The 12,491-nt window shown below is 42.5% G+C and overlaps 2 pseudogenes; both read left to right on the top strand.

Moving 5' to 3' along the window:
- The first annotated feature begins 996 nt into the window (after positions 1 to 996).
- On the top strand, positions 997 to 1,656 carry LOC147428123 (uncharacterized; annotated as a pseudogene).
- Positions 1,657 to 9,497: 7,841 nt separating this feature from the next.
- Positions 9,498 to 11,701, top strand: LOC147428124 (uncharacterized; annotated as a pseudogene).
- Positions 11,702 to 12,491: the final 790 nt, after the last annotated feature.

Genomic DNA, 12,491 nt, shown 5'->3' on the forward strand with positions numbered 1-12,491 from the left:
CTTGCCCACTCCACACAGACACACACACACACACACACACCCAAAAAACTTAGCTCAAAAGAGGAGAATTTCTTATGTTTAGATACAATTGAGCTTGGGTCAAACAGCTCACACAATATGGGTAAAATATGCCAGATACAATCACAAATTGGAGAAGAAGCTTCATTCATAGGAGAAACTTACACAGCAAAAACATCAGAAAAACAATGAGGAATTTGGAAAAATGGACAGCGCCATCGCATCCAGAACGGCCCAAAACCCCATTCTACAATGTCAAAATGCTCAAATCCGACATCGGATGAGCAGTTTACGGCCAAAATAGGCTCCAAAATGAGCAAAAACACACTTGCGGCTGTTCCTCCTCTTCTCTCCACGTTTTTTCTGGTCTTCTCTCTGTTTTTTCAGTTCCCACACTTAGCTTTATTAGTTGGGCACCCGTGGCCTTTTAGATGACCTCAAACGGACCCCGAACATGCCAAAAACTGACCTCGCAGTGCATAGTTGTCACCTTTTTTCATCATCCACACACCTGGCACTCAGTTTTTTCAAATAATGCATCCCGCAACCACGTGAAGTGGCCCCAAAAAGTGGTCCTCATGATGACCTTTCTGCCTAAGTATCACAAGAAAACGCCCACGTCGTGTCCATACTTCTCCGCGTGCAAGTATTGACCCCGTTCGACCTCCTGACGCCACTCGATGCCATCTGACGCACATGCTTACCTCATGTCGTCGGCCCGCGGATAGCTTCCTCGAGAAGTTTTACGCGCTACCAACTCCTCATTATTGTAGAAAAAACACACTGGTATTGATAATAGTGAAAATCGCTGCACTATGTACACCCTGTCCTACCTGTACACACGTGGGCCCCACGTAACCACCTGGCTATGGAAATTGGGTAATCCTTTATTGATGCACCATGCATGTGTATGTACATATGCGCAATCCCTTGCTCAAAAAAACTCCTGACAACGTCAACTTGGACAGGAAGCAGTGGATGTTCAAATTTAAGAAGCTGTGGGACACGTCAATTCAACCCAAGAAATCTGTCCTCCTCTGGCTAATTCTTCACAAATCCCTATGGACTGGAGAGAAAAGCCTCAACGTAGGAGTATCTACGGGGATATGTCTCAGATGCAATGCATAAGTGGAGTCTATTTTTCATTTGTTTTTAAGTTGTCCACAATCTGCTATTATTTTGCCCCTTTAAATTTTGTTGTTAAAAAACCATTCTCTTGGAGACAACTGCTCCTAGGCGACTCTATAGGTATCCTATCGTGCTACTGGAACCAAACTAGGGCCGACTTTTTATGGATTATTTGGAAATTGAAAAACAGTCATGTGTTTAATGTGGCTTACCAGGCGCATAGCTTGAAAGCACTATTTGTGGATTTCAATCTACATGTGTTCAAAAAAAAAGTCAATGAAGACAACCTATACTATCTGAGGAACTGGATAATTAAAGATGCTGGAAAAAGCTCACATGGCAATGGAGGCTGAAGATATGGAACTCCCCATCAATAAGAGAAAGCTATCTCAAATCAGGAACATGATGGCAACCAATCTGGAATCCTTCCGGGCGGCTTTTGAGGTTATTTCCAAAGTTGGTAGCTTCATTGAATAGGTTCAAGGAATGATCCATTCTCTAAAAAACTGATGATGAAAGAATGTATAAGGTCGGGTTGCATGGTCGACAATAGATGTTTTGTATCTAGTCAAAGTCTAACTAAAGTAATGAATTGGTTTTGTAAAGGGAGAGTCTCCTTGGAATGGATATGCTCTCGGGTCATGGTCTGTAGGTTCCCCATGGTTGTAATTTTGTCTCCATTCTTCTCTTAATATAACTTTCACCGCTTTGTTGAAATAAAAACGTTTTTTTGGACTCATTAAGTAGAATCTCAAGGGATTCTCTATGCCTTCAAGGGGAAATGAGGGGGGGAAGGGTGCCACTTGGAGGAGAGAGAGGGAGATGTCATGCTTCAGAATGGGGGGAGAGATTTTTTGCATCTGTGTGGAACAGGTTGGGGTAGCTCGCATATGGAGCCGCACCATGTGAGGACGGGAAGTCAAGTGTGACCTGATGCGACAATGCTGGGTATGTTCAACTGCATAACTGGTATGCTAATGAGCACACCTATTATTCTTGTTAGCATTCAGGGTGTGCTGGTCACAACCTAGTCCATGCTAGTTAGCATACTTTCTATTCTACTTAGCACACATTCTATGTAGTTTATCATGCATGACATGTTAAACAACATACTGATTATCCTTGTTAGCACAACTAGTATGCTAGTTAGCATCATGTGTATTCTTATCAGAACATTGTCCATGCTAGTTAGCATACCTTTTATAATAGTTATCACGCATGCTACGCTATTTACATGTGCTTGTTGGCACACTCAGTATGCTAGTTAGCAAACTTATTATGCTAATGAAAACACTATATATGGTAGTCAACACACCCTGTTACATGCATGTTAGGATGTTGAATGTGCTATTTACGTGGCTATTTAACACTCCAATTTGTTTTCATGAACATGCCAAATGTCCTAGGTATTCCTTTGCACATTTATCCTAGTAAACATACTATTCAAATTTGCAGATTGTAGGTTGAACTTTTTCACAGATTCAAAGAAAAACATCTAGATTGCAAGATTGGCGTGAGAATGTTTGAGATGTTGAAACCATTCTTTTGTAGACGACTGAAGGATAAATACACGTGTTGTTGCAAATACAATGTGCAGATGTCCCTTTTAAAGGATTCACTGAACCACATGCACTCTTGTGATTGCATGATTGAGGTTGGGACTGTCCATGCAGTATTTGTGCCATAGGCAAGAACATTACCAAGGGTTGCATGGCTTCACATCACACATTCAAAAGTGTCACAAAAATGTGGGAGTCGGTTCTCTGGCCAAAGCTAGCAGATACAGTTTGCCAAAGAAGAGAATTCATGATGGGAGATTGTAAGATATGTGGAGTCAAGAGGTTACAATTATATTGCTTGGAGACAACAAATACATGCAAGAGTATTACTATGAAAGTATTTTCATATGTAGAAGCAAAAGACCAGCATGGAAACAGTAAAAAAAGAAAAGATATTTTGTATAAAGAAATGTTGTGTTATGATTTTTTGCAACTCTTGAAGACCAAGTTGAAGCTCTTCATCACTCATAAATGTTGGGTGCAACGACAACTATGGTGGGTGCCACCTTGGGCAGGCCATGGCGAGAGAGAAGGTGCAATGGATATTGAACAAGATTGTGTGTGTGTGTGGGGGGAGAGAGAGAGAGAGAGAGAGAGAGAGAGAGAGAGAGAGAGAGAGAGAGAGAGAGAGAGAGAGAGAGAGAGAGATGACACAATAAAAAGCACAACGCTATATTAGAATTTAAACTTCCTTATACATATATAGATCTATCTTGCCATGCAAACTACAAGTGTATCTGCATGCCTTTAAGAGGAGTTTCCCACGGGTATACCGACAAGGGCGTGAGCCCAACAACCCCCTCCCTCCCCCCCTCCCCCCACCAAGCCCAAATCACTGACAATGGACTCGAGATAGACCATGGCAGAGTTCAATCACCTAAAACTATGAGTAGAAGTCGCCCCTGTTGGGGTAAAGCCCCATGTGGCCGGTTAGGCCAGGTGCCCACCCATTATACTTATTCATTATGTACATAATAGAAGAAGGGGGCTCACATGTAGAGAGTGAGTTTTAGCCCCTACAAACACAAGCTCTCCTCTTCTCCTCTCTTGTCCATCTTTGCACACACACTCACACACACTCTCGCTCATGCACTTCAACTGGTATCACAGCTCAGGTATTGGGAGCACCATTGGAGCTCAGCGGCGGGAAGGCAAGTGGAGAAGCAGCAAAAACTGCAGCATGTTTTTGCATATCTGTTTTGGCCTACCAAAATGTTTTCATTCAAGCTGATTCCCCTTGTTGCTGACTAGGTTTTTGTCCTCTTCAACTTTGCAGAAGAAAGTTTTCTCAAAATCTTCACCAATTTTGATATACGTCACTCAGATTGCTTGCACGTCTAGGATACACAGGTGCAGATTTTTACAGATCTGTTTTGACCTGTATAAACAACACATTTCAGGTCCATTCTCTAGTAGCCCAACCATTCTCCCGTGGTCTACAACTTTGCAGAAAGAAGTTTTTGCAAATTGTGAGCGGTTTGGAAGATATGAGCTGATAGGATGTAGGGTATTCGAAAAGTTGAAGATTATGTATGCATATTGTGGTGATTTGCTACATTCAGAGAGCTCGGATTGAGCTTTTTTCATTCTCTTGTTTTGCGCATTGATGTTTTGCTCTCAGTGAAGAGAGTGTGGGTTGATATTTTCAACACATTTATGCGCACACATTGAGAACACTTCGTGGATGTATGCATTCTTGTGGACCCTCAGGTTCGAGAGTGGTTTCATCACAGGTTATGTGCATTGACTTATGCGATTGAGCAGATTTTGGAAAGTGTGGTGCACGGATTTGTAGAGAGATTTGCAAGCATTTATAGCATGATTGTGAGCTGAATTTTCAGCTAATTTGGATGCTCTTTGATACACATTTGGTACATGCTTGATGCTCGTTTATATTGCCATGTGGATGCACATGATGTGCGCTTTTCGGCAGATGGTATTCTTCGCCTTGCAATGGCATATGTGGGCTGATTTTCAGCTGTTTTGAGCATCAATTTGTGTCATATTTTGGTTGGTTTGCATCCAAGTTTATGCTAGTATATGCTTCTCTTGTAGAGTGCGGTTGATGCACTTTGTGTTTCGGATTACAGGATTGTTTTCCAAGTTTCAGGAGTTGAGACATTGGGGCAGCTCATGTAAGCTTGAGTGCGGATTTTGTGCATGATTTGCTCATGGTTTTGAGCATGTTTATGGCATGTATGGTTATTATGGTTAGATAGCCACATACTGCCGAAACTTTGCCAGATTTTTCTTGCGAGTTTATTTGTTTATGCGCATGGTTTGCAATCGTGTTTTGATTGCATTTGGCACTCGGTGGTTGCTTTGCCATAGTGTTTTGGCATCACATTGTGAGAGTGTTTGCTCACCGGATTATGTCATTTGACATACATGTGGTAATCTCTTCAGGAGGGAGATTGTTGATGATAGTTTCATCGATTACCACATAGTGCTCTTGGATTAGAGCGGGTGTTATGGCATCATTTGAGCGGTTTTGGTCACTTGTTTTGTTACATTGATCGCCATATTTGCTGATACTTCTCTTAGAAAACTTATGCATTTGAGAGTCTCATGTACGAGATACTCATCTCGAGACCCGAGATTGCATTTGCAATAGATGCATTTGCAGTGGGAATAGTTAGTCATGCAGTGATTGACATTGGCCTTGAGCATAGGGGTACTTTGCAGCATATGGTGAGATATCTGCAGGATGTGTGCGGCTTTGGTGAGGAGTATGGTGTTGATCGCTCTATACTTCCTCAACAATTAGAGCTGGATGCACACAGATTCAGTGAGCCAGTGGGCATTGACTGAGGTCATGCTTGTGATGGCCTTGTACAGGTTTTGTACTGTTTATTTTCTCTCTCACGACCACATTGGCCTTTACGTGGGAGGTTGTTGGGGTAAAGCCCCATGTGGCCGGTTAGGCCAGGTGCCCTCCCACTATACTTATTTATTATGTACATAATAGAATAAGGGGGCTCACATGTAGAGAGTGAGTTTTAGCCCCCGCAAACACAAGGTCTCCTCTCTTCTCCATCGCTGCACACACACTCACACGCTCTCGCTTGCACACTCCCCCCACCCCTCCCTTCCCCCCCTTGACAATAACATAGGTGTGTGTGTACACTTCCCTCAAACAACTATCAGTGTGATACAAACCAGAACTCATAACCAAACATAAAAGGGAGGTCTTACCACTTTTGTTTGTGGCAGTGTCTATAACCCTATACAAAATTTTGACTTCATGGCAATAGGTGACAAATCTATGACACTAAACTGAAAAAATAGTTTGTGAAATCTTGTACTGCAATCTCGAAGCAGATCTTCATGTGTAGCATTTTTTGATGTACTGAGTGCTTAAAGCGAACTGTCAAAAGAGTCATCATCGACTTTCTTTCTTGATGAGCTTTGATCTTGCTGAATTTCAATGCCATATTGAAGCCTTCAAGAAACTGGTAATGAGGGTCATTGCATTGTCTTTACTTTAGTGTTTATAGTTGACTTGTAGCGTTTTGATATCCTTATCAAAGAGGAATCAACCTCTACACTCTTCAATAGTGCCAGTAAAATCCTAACGTAGCGTCTTGAAAAGCACTATGTGCATGCAAGCTGCTACTGTCACACCTTGGCAACTGCACCTTTTTGAGATGCTTGCAAGGAGGAGGACCTTCCCCATCTAGTTTCCAAGCTCAACCAAGTGTTCTGCAACAGCATTTTGAAAAGCTCCCACCAACAACGTTTTGAAAAGAGTTTTCAGATGCTTGTCTATGCCACAAGATGGGCTACGTTTTGAGAAGGTGTCGGTGCCTAGGAGCACCTGCCTCTTGAGATACTGCTGTCTGCTACCCACCTAGGAACAACCGCCAGAGCGTGTCCTTTTGAGATGCAAATAAGATGCAGGGACTTCAACTGCCACCTGCTACGCCTAGGCCTCCTCAACGTCACAAAACAACAGCGTTTTGAGAGGCGATGCCGCTCTTGACCTGTCTAAAAATTTTGCCTACGAATTTATCAATCTTGCCTTGCCTTGCGAGCACCAATTGTGATACCAGTGTTGGGTGTAGCGGCATCTATGGTGGGTGCCACCTTGGGCAGGCCATGGCGAGAGAGAGAGAGAGAGAGATGGAACGAGATGGAGAGAGAGAGAGAGCAGTACGACACAGTAAAAAACACAACACTATATTATACTTTAAACTTCCTTATACATTTATAGATCTATCTGTCCATGCAAACTACAAGTGTATCTGCATGCCTTTAAGAGGTGTTTCCCACGGCTATACCGACAAGGGATTGAACCCAACAATAACTATGTAGCTCGATGGCAAGGGCAACAATTCAAGGATTTTTTACTTCGATTTTTGGATGATGTTGTTGTCTCAGCTATTGATTTTGCCGAGAATTATGCCTTAGGAGAAAAATGAGATTCAGTCAATGCATTGGCACTCTAGTCAGGTAACCATTTTTGTACACATAATGTACCACCGCAAGGCAGGAAAGGTAGTCAAAACAATCCACTTCTCCATACGGGATGAAAAGGTGCATGGCACATTGTTTGTGCAACATTTCTTCATGCTACACCGTGACTGGTTACAACAAGAGGGTGTCACTCCTACGCAACATTGGGTGTGGTCCAATGGTGCTGTTAGTAGGAGATCGCCAGTAGGAGTGGAGCAACTATCGAATTCGCCATCATTGTATTTGATTGGGTTGATGTGATACCTAGTTGATTGTTTTTTTTTGTAGAGTTTTCTGTCAATATTGTCTACCTCGTGTTCTTTGCAGTATGCCCGTGGTAGTGGTGGCTCCGGGATTGTGTGTTTGTGAGCAGAGAGGGAGGTAGAGATACTGTGTAGGCAGCTTGTATATGTGGTCGAGGCGTGTGTCGCCTCCCTGGGTGAGTGCGTTTACCGATTTGGTGAGTACATGCATCAGTGTGTGGGATACGGGTGTCGGTTTGTTGATGGGTCTATTGTGCTGAAGTTGTTCATGGGTGAGTGTGTACAACCATGATTGCTCTAAGTCGGTCGGTATTGTGAAGGTCGGAAGAAAGTGTGCATGTTTGTGTGATTCTGTGTGGGTATGGGTGCGGACTATTACCTTGGGCTATAGAGAGACAGTGTATTGTGTACAGGGTGTTGCTCCCATTTCCCCCATCCCATCGTCTCCAAGGTCATTGCTGGTCATATGTGACGTGCCTCATAATAGGTCTCCATAATTTTGGAAAAAGAAAAATCTTTCAAAACATCTCCGATGCATAAGTGAAGGGTAAGTTCAGCAAATGCAAAGCCTACTATTGAAAGTGAAAAGGCAGAAGACTTTGTGTTGTCTATATATAAAGAGGTGGTCTAATATCATCCTATATACGCATTAGTCTTCTTGTTGTTTACCTTCCCCTTTAACGTTTTCTTCTCTTTAAGAATTCTTTGTACTATGAATGCTCCATTTATTATTTTTGAAGCCAATCGCTGGGCAAAACGTTAATAAAATAAATAATAGATATGTGAAAGAGGGAAGGATCAGTGTGGAACCATTGGTTCCTAAGCTTGCTTGCCTTCTGATCTATGAATGTGGTCATTGGGTAATGGTCTGACATACATGAGTTGAAGTTGATCTTGCATTTGATTTTGTTGAAGGAAGTAGCCAGCGGGAGAGATAAGTAGTAGCAGTCCAGTCTGGCTTTCCTTGCCAACCTCCCTCTAGAGTAGTTCTACCATTGGAAAACTCATGTTTCCCCACAGCTCTAGGTTGTCCTTCATTCTGTCCTAGGACGTCTTCTCACTTCCATTGATGACTATTTCTTTGCCTAGAAACCTGTCATGCGAGTCCTCGACCATATTGAAGTCACCGACTGAGATGATGTCCCCGTTCAAGAGAGAGAGATCTTACCACATCTTGGTTCCTTGAGCTGAAGAACATGCAGCATAAATCGATACTAGTGTGGTTGGGAACGAGGCAGCGATAGGGATTGCTACCCAATGTTCCCCCACCCAAACGCCAGGATTCTGAGCGAGGCACCCAGTAGGGATGCCTATTGTTGTTCCACCAGACCCCCTTGAATGGGAAGAGGCAAACCATCTTAGAGCCATGGAAAGAATCTGGAAAGAGCACTTTGCCAAAGCAGCGATTCATGTTGTAGACTGGTCTTCAGCCATCATAGAAACTCAGAGCTGTTTGTCAAAATTTCACAAGGAAATCTCACTGATACGTCGGAATCGAATCTACAACTCCCTCCTCCTCCTTGAAACAGGACCGCAGTGTGAGCTATCTCAAGCCTCTATAATGGAACTGCAATCTAAACTTAAAAATTAAGAAGACAAAGCCACTAAGCATGCCTCTATCTTCTTCAAAGAGTGGTGGGAAGGAAAAATTGACAAGCCTTCTAAGCAGAGTGTTAAAGATCCTTAGAAAAAATCAAGCACGTAAATCCTTCCCGCTGTTTGTAGCTTCAGATGCCTCTATTCAGAATGAAACTGAAAGTCTCGAGTTCACTCGGACCCACTTTGAAAAATTGTTCAGTCCCAAGGAGTCGATCTCCCCTCAAGTTGTACAAGCTAGAGATGAAATTTGGAAATACAAACATAAAGTGGTCCTTGAAGAAGCCAGATTCCAGACAGATCTCCCTTTTTGTATTTCTAAAATTAAGGTTGCAATTGAGTCATTGGCTCCCAACGAATCTCCTGGTATAGATGGCCTGGCTGCTGAATTCTTTCAAGTATTTAAAGAAACCCTATCCCCTGTCTTTAGAATGTCTGAGAGGAAGCAGTCCGGTTCTAGGAACTCCCTTCTATCAACATGGGGATCATTAAACTTCTGCACAAGAAAGGTGCCAAGGATAACTTGTCTAATTGGAGACCTCTCACTATGCTCAACACATGCTACAAGATCTTTGCCAAAGTGGTTGCTCTTCGAATCACCCCCATTCTAATGAAATGGATTTGTACAGAACAGAAAGGATTTATAAAAGGAAGGAGGATCATCGAGGCGGTCATAGCTCTTTGGGAAGGAATCAAACATGCTGAGTACTTAGGAATGGATTATGTGTTCATACAAATTGATTTTGAAAAATCTTATGACCACCTCGAATGGTTCTTTATTCTACTTAGTCTAGAAAAGATGGGCTTTGGCAAGGGGCTGATCCGATTTGTAACCACTTTGTTTGGGAATGCCTGAGCTAGAGTCTCTCTTAATGGAGCGTTGTTGGAATACTTTGAGCTCAATAGGTCCATTAGACAGAGTTTCCCCTTGTACCCTCTTTTGTTTCCTATTAGTGCAGATGGTCGCAACTGCCTGGTCAAAGGGAGGATGGTGGAGGGAAGTATCAAAGGCATTCCTCTAACATACAGTAACAACCAGCAATGTATTTCCCAGTTTGATGATGACACTAATGCCTTGTTGAGCAATGAAGGTAACTCTCTACAAGAATTCTGAGATGCAATGTAACTATTCTGCTCGATCTATGAGAATAAATCACAACAAGATAGGCGTCAGATCCACGTAGACCCCTCTGCAGGGTTGGATGCTTAGTCAGGGTTGCACTCCCATCAAGGAGGGTGAAGTCTTTAGGCTATTAGGTATCCGTTTCGGGTTCAAGGTTTCCCTTAAAGATGGGACTAGGTGTTAGAAAGGTTCAGGATCAACTTGGACAGATGGAAGGGCTTCCAAGGTTCTCTAGTTGGGAGAGTTATGGTGATTAATCACTTTCTCATTATGCAAGCACTTGAGGATACCAGCCAAGAATGGGCTCTCCTCTTGTTCAAGAAAATAAATAGCTTTTCTCTGGCCAGTTGGAAACCTTGGTAGAAACTGAGCTGGATCACTATTTTCTTTGGGCCAGTTTCCTTCAAGGCTAAAGGGTCAAACCTGCTTGCATTGCTTTGGGGTGCGTGGAATAAGACAAGGATTGATCTGTCAGTTTTCTGGTCTAACAACATGACTAATGCTATCCATCAATTTGACTCCGTTTGGTGGCCTGTCTCCCCTCCAACCCCAATCGCCAATCATCAGATAAGGACGGCGCTTAGATGTCACAACAAAGGAATCACCACTTGGGGAGTTCTTTGGAATGGTCAATTACACAGTTGGAAATCAGCTGAGGAACTTCTTCTCCAGTTTCCCCTTCAACCATGGGAACTCTTGCTTATCTTATGCAGAATTGAGGGCTTCCCTAGTTTAGAGCTATGGAAGCTTTCACTTAAAGAAAGTGTCCCGCTTAGTGCCTTTGGATGGAAAGGAGGATTCAAACTCCAACACCCGCAATTGAACCTCGGAGATATCATTCCTTTACTACACAACACATTGAACAGATGATGAAACGTCAACTTGGACAGGAAGCAATGGATGTTCAAATTTAAGAAGGTGTGGGGCACGTCAATTCAACCCAAGAAATCGGTCCTCCTCTTGCTAATTCTTCACAAAGCCCTGTGGACTAGAGAGAAAAGCCTCAATGTAGGAGTATCTACGGGGATATGTCTCAGATGCAATGCAGAAGTGGAGTCTATTTTTCATTTGTTTTTAAGTTGTCCACAATCTACTATTATTTTGTCTCCTTTAAATTTTGTTCTTAGAAAACCATTCTCTTGAAGACAACTGCTCCTAGGAGACTCTATAGGTATCCTGTCCTGCTACTAGAACCAAACTAGGGCTGAATTTTTATGGATTATTTGGAAATTGAGAAACAGTCAAGTGTTTAATGTGTCTTACCAGTCTCCTAGCCTGAAAACGTTGTTTGTGGATTCAATCTACAGGTGTTCAAAACAAAAGTCAATGAAGCCAACCTATACTATCTGAGAAATTGGATAATTAAAGACGCAGAAAAGGCTCACATGGCAATGGAGGCTAAAGATATGGAACTCCCCATTAATAAGAGAAAGCTAGATGAAATCAGGAACATGATGGTAGCCAATCTGAAATCGTTACGGGCGGCTTTTGAGGTTATTTCCAAAGCTGGTAGCTTCATTGAAAAGGTTCAAGGAATGATCGATTCTCTGAAAGACTGATGATGAAAGAATGTATAAGGTCGGGTTGTATGGTCGACAATAGATGTTTAGACATGAGTCGGTTTTATAAAGGGAGAGTCTCCCTCGAATGGATATGCTCTCGGGTCATGGTCTGCAGTTGCCCCATGGTTGTAATTTTTTCTCCATTCTTCTATTAATATAACTTTCACCGCTTTGTTGAAAAAAAAATGTTTTTTTTGGACTCATTAAGTAGAATCTCAAGGGATTCTCTATGCCTTTGAGGGGAAAAGAGGGGGGGAAGGGTGCCACCTGGAGGAGAGAGAGGGAGATGTCATGCTTCAAAATGGGGGGAGAGATTTTTTGCGTCTATGTGGAACAGGTTGGGGTAGCTCGCATATGGAGCAACACCATGTGAGGACGGGAAGTCAAGTGTGACATGATGCAACAATGCCGGGTATGATAAATTGCATAGCTGGTATGCTAATGAGCACACCTATTATTCTTGTTAGCATTCAGGGTGTGCCGGTCACAGCCTAGTCCATGCTAGTTAGCATACGTTCTATTCTACTTAGCACACATTCTATGTAGTTTATCATGCCTGACATGTTAAACAACATACTGATTATGCTTGTTAGAACAACTAGTATGCTAGTTAGCATCATGGGTATGCTTATCAGAACATTGTCCATGCTAGTTAGCATACCTTTTATACTAGTTAGCACACATGCTACGCTATTTACATGTGCTTGTTGGCACACTGAGTATGCTAGTTAGCAAGCTTAATATGCTAATGAAAACACTATATATGGTAGTCAACACACCCTGTTAC

The sequence above is a fragment of the Adiantum capillus-veneris genome, chromosome 23 (genome assembly GCF_014529385.1).
Source record: "Adiantum capillus-veneris isolate H3 chromosome 23, ASM1452938v2, whole genome shotgun sequence".
NCBI classification, from domain to species: domain Eukaryota; kingdom Viridiplantae; phylum Streptophyta; class Polypodiopsida; order Polypodiales; family Pteridaceae; genus Adiantum; species Adiantum capillus-veneris.